Source organism: Rattus norvegicus, chromosome 2 (genome assembly GCF_021556685.1).
Source record: "Rattus norvegicus strain SHRSP/BbbUtx chromosome 2, alternate assembly SHRSP_T2T, whole genome shotgun sequence".
Lineage (NCBI taxonomy): Eukaryota > Metazoa > Chordata > Mammalia > Rodentia > Muridae > Rattus > Rattus norvegicus.
The window spans coordinates 63,136,306-63,146,927 of record NC_141535.1 but is presented as its reverse complement, the minus strand read 5'-3'; the positions used below and the strand labels follow the sequence as shown (position 1 = coordinate 63,146,927).

Sequence of the window (10,622 nt, the reverse complement as noted above, 5' to 3'; positions counted from 1 at the left end):
GTCCGTGGGCTGCGGGTCCGAAGGCAGTCATGAGGAGCCGGGTCTGAGCGAAGCGGGCGCGCCAGGCGTCGATGGGATACACAAGGGAGCCTTCAGCCCGCGGCTGTGGCCCCACACAGCCCAGGAGCCCGAGCGGAGGCGGCGGCGGTGGCACTTCCCAATATGGCGGCGCGCGTTGACGTCACCGGAGGATGTGGCAGCGCCAGCGCGGGGCGGGGCCGGGGTACCGGAAGCGGCGCGAGCGAGGGGAGTGGCTAGCCGCCTCCGGCCCCAGCGGACACTTGAGCTCTTGAGCAAGCCAAACCCTGGGTCTAGAAAAGTGTGGTTGGGATCGGTGGCCTCCGGCTTTCATCCGCCTCACAGTTCATGCTCATGGTTCAGCCTGGCGCCAGCGACCAGCAAGATCTCTCCTGGATCCCAGAAGCCTTGACCAGGCGAGGGCGGACCCCACTGAGCCCTTAGCATCCCCGGGGATCAGTCCTCCGAGGCGCTGAGCCAATGTGGCCCCGGGTCCCCACTACCTACAGGAAGGGCTTGGCTCTCCGCCTGAGGAACTTAACTCTCGGGCTTCAAAAGGTGTTCATGTACTGTGCTCTGGCGTAGAGAGGTTAAACAAATTGACGAACTGCGTTTGTAAAAGTTTGTATTCCCTACCTCTGACGGCGGCTGTAAAGTAGCCTCGGCGAACTGTACAGCTGACCTTAAGATCCTTTTATGGCGACAGTAAACCTCTTGAGTTTCATGCCACGTCTTTGTAGCCCTAAATCTATTTCGATGTAATTACTAGGTTAAATCCTCTTGGCTTGCTTGGCAGTTTGTGCAAATCAAGTTAAAGGAAAAGCTGCCAAACCCGAGAGGGGTTTGGAGAAGAAGAAGGGCGGGACTTGTGAGAAAACATTATCCAAAAACGGTATCGTAGATCCATCCAGTATTATTTAAAATAAACAGTAACCTTAGGCAGTGAGTAAAACAGGTTTAGACAGACTCCCCCGCCCCACCCCCCATAAATACGTTGTCTCAACTCCTAGGTGGACAATAAGTCCCAGTAGGTCCTCCCACCCTCAACCCTTTTTCCTGCAAAAGCATTTTGTCCTCAGCCAGTTTCTTCCAATAACGTCACCTTTTTGTTCCTTCACCTTTCAGGTCATTCTTTGCCAACTGGCTTTAAATGTTCTTTGTAAATTAACTGGTTATTTAACTCATAAGGTTAAATCCAAAAAGTACAAAGCTGTGTATACAGGCTGTGCCTGTTGAGCCAGTTGCTCCTCTCCCGATGGAGATTTTTAAATGGGGTAAAATGTGAAGCTTCGTTGCCGAGGTGGTCAGTGGGTATAGTGCTTGAGGACAAATTAGAAACTGGCATCCGGGAGGCAGAGTCGGATTCCTGGAAGCTGCCTTGCCAGTGAGCCTAGCCAAATGGGCAAGCGCCTAGGCCCCAGTAAGAAACCTTGCCTCAGAAACTGTGAGGGCCCAGTGAAGGGCTCAGTGAGTAAACTGCTTGCTGCGCTCTCGTGAGGAGCAAAGTTCAAATCCCAGAGTTCATGGGCACAAGTACATTTCTATAATAGCAGCCCTAGGGAGCTAAGAAAGACAGATCTTGGAAGCTTGTGAAACAGTTAAAGAGGATACCCGAGGCCAATCTCTGGCCTCTCCAAGTTCATGCACAGGTAAGAGCAACACACATATAACACTAGATAGATTCGATAGATAGATAGATAGACAGACAGGTAGGTAGGTAGCTAGATGCCAGCACAGCACCAGCACCACCCAGCCACAGTTGTTTTAAATGTGAATCCCAATCACCTTCATCTTGAATGTGACTTAAACTTCAAGCGGTAGATCTCTTGATTCCCACTCTCCACCCTACCCCAGCCCCAGACATAACTCTTATGTTCTGGATTTGTCTATTCGTATGCCAGTACATGACTTTCCAATTCAGACTTCATAATAATTTTGCTTCCTTTTTTTTTCTCCTGTGTGTTCCTGGTACTTCTCTACCATGTAGACTCCCCCACCCCCACCCTTTTTTCTGCCCTCATGAGTCTGCTCCCATCTGTCTACATACCCTCTTGCCTGCCTCTCTACCCCTTCCCCAGGTCCCCTTCCTCACATTTAAAACAACTGTGGCTGGGTGGTACTGTGCTTGTCTTTAGTCTCAGCATGTGGGAGACAGAAGCAAGACAAACAACAAATTGTGTGATCATTCCTTAGGTGCTACTGTATGTATGTATGTATGTATGTATGTATCTATCTATCTATCTATCTATCTATCTATCTATCATCTGTCTATCTATCTATCTATCTATCTATCTATCTATCTATCTATCTATCACTCCTCTCTCTTCCCTGAATAAAAACCTCTTTTGCACCAGGTCTGTGTGGTGGAATTACTCAGGGGCACACTTTGACATGGGCCTGCCAAAGGTAACCTCCTCACCAATTACATTTCATATCGCACCTCAGTGAGAGAAAAGAAAGAAAAAGGAGAAGGAAGGAAAAAGGAAAGAGGGAAGAAAAAGACGGGGCAAAGAGAGGAAGACTTAAGAAACAAATATTTCTAGGGCGAGCCAGCCCCACCCCTCACTGGCTACAGCATTTGAGAGCAGGCCCAGGAGCTCACCTGGGTAATGGGGTAGAGCTAGCCCTGGTGGTGTGGGCACGGGAGAGCAGGTCCCAGTGGCATGAACTCAAGAGAGCCAGGCCTGATCCTTGACTGCTACTATAGGCAGAAGAGCTGTCCCTACCTCTCGCCTGGACAAAGCAGGTAAGCTGGTTATGGTGGGGCAGGAGAACAGGACGGCTGAGCAGCTCCAGGGCTTTGAGCTGACCAACTCCAACATCTACCGCATCTATGAACTGCTGGAGTTCATGAAGGAGCTGGCTGTTCAAAGCCAAAGCTGCAGGATCTCCATGACACAGGGCAACAAGAGGATATCTGAGAGGTTCCCAGTGAGGATCCAGTATTGCTAGTGTAGCAGAAGCCAGAAGTCTCAAACCAGACCAACGACTCATTAAAATGAACATAGGCAAGTAAAGCTATTTGGGCAAAAGAGTATGCTGTGCGACACACTGTGACACACTACAGCTTTCACGACGAGACGCTTTTGTTGTGTTTATTTTCTTTGGTGGGAGGGCATGTTGCAAGAGCAGAGATCAGATATGAAGGGACAGGGAGATGAGTGGTTTTCAGGGGCACTATGTGAAATTCACAATCAATAAAAAAAGTTTAATAGAAATATTTTTGCTAAAGGGACTGAAAGACCCCCGAAGGGAGCCCCCCACTCAAGTCTCGGGAAAGACGCGCACCCAGTAGGACACAGACACCGACCTGCTGCAATCACACGAGGAAGATTTATTGTAAGCGAGATGAAACGAGAGCTCAGGCCAGCATGCTGGGGTCGAGACTCATACGCCACACAAGGAGTAGAGGAGTTCGACCCCGACCTGAATTTTCACAGAGCTTATAAAGGAAAAAACCACAAACCAGGGGGATCAAGAGGGAGGGAGGAGGGGAATTCCAAAACCATAAACTGCCCATACAATTTAGGACTTTGTGACATTGTGATTAGGGGTAGTGACATTTTACAGGGCCATTGGACCATTGTGGCCGGAGGCTATGGGTCATTGTGGCTGTTCCAGGAAACCTTTCATGCAAGAATGTTCTGGGAACCATTGTACAGCAAGGGAGGGGCGAAAAGTTCATGTTCTCACAGACCCTACCTCTTCTTTTTGGGTAGCTAGGCGGCTTATTATTAATTTTTAATCCTTCATTCCCCACTTCTTCTTTTTGTTAATAGTTCTAATCCTAGAACTTCATGGAGAACTCAGCTTCATCTAGCATAACAGCTTGGTATTGTAGTCTTAACATGAGGATTCTAACCTGGACACTATCCAAGCCTATCCACCAAGGTCATGACTAGCTTTTAGAACTTCTAAGCTTATACGGACTGTGATCCCTGAGGCACAGTCCCAAGAAGTGTTAAGAGTACTAACATATGCAATGTTACATCATTTGTAATGGAAATCAAGCCTATCCCACACCTATCTTGACAGAACCCAGGACAAACATGACTGAATTTCCCTCTAGGTCCCAGCTCTCAGCCCCAACAGCTAGTACATGGCTGGTGAGGGCTGAGAATTGACAGCTGTCAGGGTGGTCAGCAGCACCAGGTACGGTCCTTTCCAGCGAGGCTCGAGTGTCTGGACTCAGTGTAGCTGCAACCTGGAACTGATGGGATGTCTCAGGGGTCTCCGGGGCATAGGCTGCTGTCAGCTGTGAGCAGATTTCTTTCTGTATCACCTGTAGGTCTTTTAGCCTGGCACACAAATCATTATTACTATGGCACTATGACATGTTGGTTCAGTAACATCATCTAATACAGTCAGGGGGGCTGAGGCCCCATATAAGATCTCAAAGGGGGTAAGGCTGAATCTGGAAGGGGTATTTCTTGCTCTGAAGAGAGCAAGAGGGAAGGAGTGTCACCCAGTCTGTGCCAGTCTCCATGGTTAATTTGGTCAGGGTCTCTTTTAGAGTTCTATTTATTTACCCTACCTGTCCTGAACTTTGAGGTCTGTAAATACAATGTAATTTCCAATCGACCTCTAAATACTTGGCCACACCCTGGCTTACCTTGGCAACGAAAGTAGGGCCGTTGTCTGACCAGATTACCTTGGGCATTCCAAATCGGAGGAAGATTTCTTCCAGTATCTTCTTGATGATTGCAGAGGCCGTCTCTTGTTTGGTGAGGAAAGCTTCTATCTATTCCTGAAAAAGTATCTACAAGCACTAGGAGATACTTGTGATTATATTTTTCTGGTTTTATCTCAGTGAAGTTCACTTCGACTTTTCACCAAACTCTCTAGGTCTCTTTGCCCTGTTTGCTTGCTAAGCATTCACTTATTGACATACCTTATACTTTCTACTGTCTCTCTGGCTAAAATCTTAAAGTCTATTACATACACTTAACTACTTGGACAAACTTTTTATCTCCTAATTGAGTCCATTTCTGTATTTGGCAAAGTGAGTCTTTTCTTTGTTCTCTGGGAAGTATAGCTTTCCCCTCAATGTGCCATTGTCCTTTATCTTTTAAGCAATTTGGGCCTTTTCTAAGTGAGGCCATCCCTTAGTCCGATCCCAGTTCCCAGTGGCTGTCTCTTGCAGGCCTGCAACCAGGATGGGCTCCTGCATAACCATTTTTCGAGCCACTTTATCTGCTTCGTTATTGCCCCATGTCACTGAATCTCTTCCCTCCTGATATCCTGAGCAATGAATAGTACTCACAGTTGTTGGCTTCACCAGGGCATCCAAGAGATGGTAAAGGCATCTGCAGTGCTGATGTACTGGGGGGGGTAGAGGTTCAGCCATCCCAGATGACATTGTGTTGTCCACCATGGCAGCACCCACTTGTCTCTGACCTTCATTCATGAAGAGAACTGTTCCCGTCTGTGGACAAGGTCCTCGGCTTTCAGCAGGGGTCAATCAGCCAGTCGCAGAGGTCTTTCCTCCACCCATGGGCTTCTGCCAGTACTTGACACTCGTGCTGTGGTGGCTCCAGGTCCGGATTGGGCAGCAAGGTGACCAGATTGTCCCCAACCGGTGGAGAATCTAGTCCATGGCAGCTGACCAGTGGTCCCATCTTTTGGGACACTCTATTCAAAGGCAGAACATCAGCCACTCTATCACAGTTTAAGTCCTGGATTGGGTGATAATTGTTAGTGCCCGGCTGGCAGGAGTGATATGTTCCAAGTAGAACAGCGCTAAGCCATTCGTCTCCCAGCATCAGGTACTGGTGCACTGAGACAGGTCTTAAGCTCCACATACACAGTCTGTAGATATGCATACACATGGCCTCACCCAGCCATTTCAGCCCACGCAAGCCATTTTGGAGAGCAATTTTCTCATGAGCAAGGGATAGGGGCAGTCAGGGATGACTATGAACTAGTGGGTTACCCGGCCCACGCCAAGGTCCACTGTTCTTCGGGCAGTCCATAAGTATTGTTTGTTGCCAGTAGGCCCCTGTACCCAAGGTCTTTGGATATTGGCCCACTGGAGGGGGGCATAGGAGCACAGAGCATTGGGTCCCTGCATCCACACTTCCCTTCTATCTCTGTACATAGCCAGCACTCTAGGACCAAGAGGCTCTCCAGTGTCCCCTCTTGTTCTTTCTGGGGCAGTCCCTGACCCAGTGTCTTTTTTTTTCTTTGCATTAGGCACACTGATCTTTAGCCAGGAATTCTCTTCTGTTGCCAGGTACTGTCTTCCTAGGTTCCCTAACTACTGTGGCCAGTATATGTTCCTCTCTTGTCTTTTATCTCTCTTTAGCTCTCTAGCTTCCTCTTCTTTTAGTCTCTTTTCTTCCCTAGCTTCCTGCACTCTTTACCTCTTTCTTTCTTTCTTTCTTTCTTTCTTTCTTTCTTTCTTTCTTTCTTTCTTTCTTTCTGTCTCTCTGCATCTTCTTCTACAGCTATTAGGTGCTGTCCACTTTTCTGCACAGACCCTGAACCATGCATCAACTTACAATAACTCTCTCAGCGACTTAGCTTAACCCTTCAAGTTTCTGTAACTTTCTCTTCATATCTTTTCCTTATCTTAGCCAGATTGGTGGGGCATTTTCCAGCCCCTAGGAGACTGACCCTTGGAGCCTGGGGGCAGACCTGGCACTCCCTACCTTCAGGCGTCTGAAGAGAGCAGGCAGAAGTGAGGGCCTTCTATCCGTGTCTGGAACATTTTTTCTGGTCTCCAGTAGGATTCCGTCTTTCCTCAGTGGTAAAGAAGACCTGTAACAGTTACTAACAAGCATATCAAATGGGATGGTGAGAAAACAAGAGAATCTTGAGAATAGAGTCTACCGAAGAGGGCAAACAGCATTTAGTCACACAGCTAAACCAGGAGGCCTTTCTTGGAACAAAAAGGCCATTGTCAGTGTCAGCTCCATGGCTTTGCCTCTCAAGAGAACCAGCCTCCAAATGACACTAGGCTTCTAGTAACAACTAATAACAAAAGGATGGAGAGATGGTTAGAACCTGGGTGCTAGATGCCAGGGGGCTGATAAAAGAATTGTAACCAGTTCACCTGGGGCTATCAGGACCTCAGTAGTAGCCCTTTACCAAACTGTCTCACTGGGTTTAAAGGCCCATGGAAAAGAAAACATTAATCCTGACCTTGGCTACCTCCAAGTAATTTAGTGCTGGAGACTGACTCCTCCCTTGGAATAAAGACAGCAGATAAGGCAGGCTTCCTTAAAGAACTTCTCTAAATGAGCACTCTCCTTCTGTGAGCAAATGTCAGAAATTCCTTTCCTGTTCTTGTTTTCCTTATAGCCCCACCTAGCTCTCAGCCTTTTTAGATTATTCTTCTGTAGCATTTCTAACACAGCCTGTCCCTTTTTTTTTATAGCCTATTAACAGCATTTCTGATCTTTTAGGCAGCTACGCACTAAGTGTCATACCGGCTGAAACTCCACCTTTAAGATTCTTTGCTCCCAAGCAAAATTTAAATCCTTTTCCAGCTTATCTCAGCTGTCCACCATGAGATTCCCAGAGATCGCGAACCAAGGTGTAGTAATTCACTAAGAAATCTCTCTATAGTGTTTCTTTTTACCTTAAGCCTTTTCCTTTTAAACAGCTCCTGAAGAGCCAGAAAAATTGGGTGAGACTTGAGAAGTCCCCATGCTCGCTGCAGCAGCTCCGCAGCTAATTTCGCTCCCCTCTACTGTGTGCTGCGAGCACAAGCACAGATAAAACACTATTTTAAAAATTAACTTTGGCTATCAACCAACACACCGCCACTAGAGCGGGGTCCATAAGATTAAGTTTCTTACTAAGCATTAAGGGGACCAAGTAAAACTCTTCGACGAACAAAGCAAACAGTTTCATGATTTCAAACACAGTCGTCAGTCCAAGATTTTAAACACGGTCGTCAGTCCAAATTCAAACACGAAACAAAAGTCAAAAAAACACTGGACAATACCACAGAAAACAATCCAGACAAACAAGACCAAGACAAAGCATCCTATAACCAATTTCCACAGATGCCTGGTACCTTCAGTACCTGGCCCAAACTGCAGCTTAACCTTAGCTGCTTCCGGGATACCAAACACAGAAACAGAATACAGACAACAGACACTAACACATCTAAGCACACTTGTCCGTGCCTATACTTAAATAGGCAGCCGAACTCGACCTCCAAAGTCACAGTCAGATCTTTTTGACTGTCCGTTGCCGGGTCCTCCCGACAAAATTCGGCTCGAGGAACGTTTCTCACGCGTCCCAGAGCCAGGACCCAACAAAGGCTGACTCGTGGAATGTCTCTCACGAGTCCCAGAGCCTGCGCGATTGGGGCGTCCCCCGGTGCGCTTTCTAAAAAGGAAAAAAAGAAAGAAAAAGACTATTCGGAGTAGGAATCCTTCATCTACTCACAGGCGCCATTTCGGGGTGGGGAACCTTCTTCCACCCGTGCACAGGGCAGGAAACCTTCTTCTGCCCAGACAGTGCACTAAGACTCTCGTGCACAGGGCAGGAATCCTTCATCTGCCCAGACAGTGCACTAAGACCTTAAACCGGTACCGAAAAACACAGACTACAGGACTTAATTCACACACACTCACACACACGAGCACAAACAAAAGAGAAAAAAAAAACAAAACAAAACAAAACCGACGTCGACTTCGTGTCGACCAGAGGCACTGAAACTGATCGGCAGGTCGCAGACCTTGCCTAACAAACCGGTCGTCAAGGAGTAAAGTCTCCTCTGGACCTATCAGATGGGGTTCACCAGGCGTCCCTGGTCCCCCCTTGTCCTCCTGGGACGTCTCCCAGGGCGAACGGACGGTGGGTACCTGGACACGTCTATCCCTATCCACCCCGCTCTCCTTCCTGGAGCGCGGTCTCACTGAGCGTCCGCAAAACCGAAACAGCGATCGCACCAGATTCCCAGACAGAACATAGACACAGACCCAGACACAGCGCTGAGATAAAACAGAGAATCTTACCTCCAAGTGGGTCTAGGACCCCTGGGTGGTCGCGCAGATCCCGGACGAGCCCCCAAATGAAAGACCCCCGAAGGGAGCCCCCCACTCAAGTCTCGGGAAAGACGCGCACCCAGTAGGACACAGACACCGACCTGCTGCAATCACACGAGGAAGATTTATTGTAAGCGAGATGAAACGAGAGCTCAGGCCAGCATGCTGGGGTCGAGACTCATACGCCACACAAGGAGTAGAGGAGTTCGACCCCGACCTGAATTTTCACAGAGCTTATAAAGGAAAAAACCACAAACCAGGGGGATCAAGAGGGAGGGAGGAGGGGAATTCCAAAACCATAAACTGCCCATACAATTTAGGACTTTGTGACATTGTGATTAGGGGTAGTGACATTTTACAGGGCCATTGGACCATTGTGGCCGGAGGCTATGGGTCATTGTGGCTGTTCCAGGAAACCTTTCATGCAAGAATGTTCTGGGAACCATTGTACAGCAAGGGAGGGGCGAAAAGTTCATGTTCTCACAGACCCTACCTCTTCTTTTTGGGTAGCTAGGCGGCTTATTATTAATTTTTAATCCTTCAGGACCATAACTTTTTATATTGATTGATCGCCAAATATGTGCCAGGTATGTCTTCTAGTCACCCCTTCCCCTTCTCCCCCTTCCCTTCCTTCCCCTTCCCCTTCCCCTTCCTCTTCCCCTTCCCCTTCCAGGATAAGTTTGCTGCTGTGCTGGCCACTTCCATGTGGTCTCCAACCATCACATTGCAGCCTGGGGAGCCACACCTGTGTCTATCTGGAGGGCCTAGAATCATGAAGAATTAGCATTTGTGTTGATGCCTAACAGTTTCCCTTCTGTCCCCAAACAAGTTTTGTGTTATTCTGTTTCCAGACTGGGCTGAGAACTTTCTATGTAGCCCAGGCTAGCTTCAAACTCAGTCTCCTGCCTTCAGCTCCCCAGAGCTAGGATTTCAGACAAAGCACCACCACACCTTCCTTCTCAAACGGATCATTGAAAAATAGGTTCCATGCCTTCTCAGAAGCTCAACCATGCTTTCGTCTCCCTCCTGATTCCTGGCCCTTCCTTCCTATAGTTATACTATACTACCCAGCAGGACTGTGCCCCAGAAGCCTTTGCTTCAGCTTGCTAGGCAATCCAGACTAAACACCCATCTCACCGGAGAAAAGAGAGTTTCTAGAAAATGAAGTAATCGGCTCTCCACGGCACGTCTAGCAAATGGCAAGCAAGGATTAGAACCTTCTATTAGGTCATCAAACAAGCATTTATATTTGTTTTCTGTTGGCAATCACTGTGCCAAGCAGTGAGTTTATGTTCGAGAGCCAGGAGACACATGATCACAGTTCTCATGAAGCTAAGGAGACAGATGTACTAAATAAAACCATAGGTAAAGTGGACCTGGGCGTTAGTTCACTGTGTTTTTTTTTTTAAGATTTATTTATTTTATTTATATGAGTACATTGTAGCTGTTTTCAGACACACCAGAAGGAGGGCATCAGACCCCATTACAGATGTTTGTGAACCACCATATGGTTGCTGGGATTGAACTCAGGACCTCTGGAAGAGCAGTCAGTGCTCTTAACCGATGAGCCATCTCTCCAGCCCGTTAGTTCACTGTTAAAGG

The 10,622-nt window shown here is 47.8% G+C and overlaps 1 long non-coding RNA gene across 1 annotated transcript; it reads right to left on the bottom strand.

The window, feature by feature from the left end:
• Positions 1-3,329: 3,329 nt before the first annotated feature.
• LOC148006658 (uncharacterized) lies at positions 3,330-9,558 on the bottom strand. The gene is made up of 2 exons (XR_015674229.1): positions 6,669-9,558; positions 3,330-4,316 (listed from the first exon to the last, which is right to left on the bottom strand). It is a non-coding gene; the product is annotated as an uncharacterized LOC148006658 (long non-coding RNA).
• Between the last annotated feature and the right edge of the window lie 1,064 nt (positions 9,559-10,622).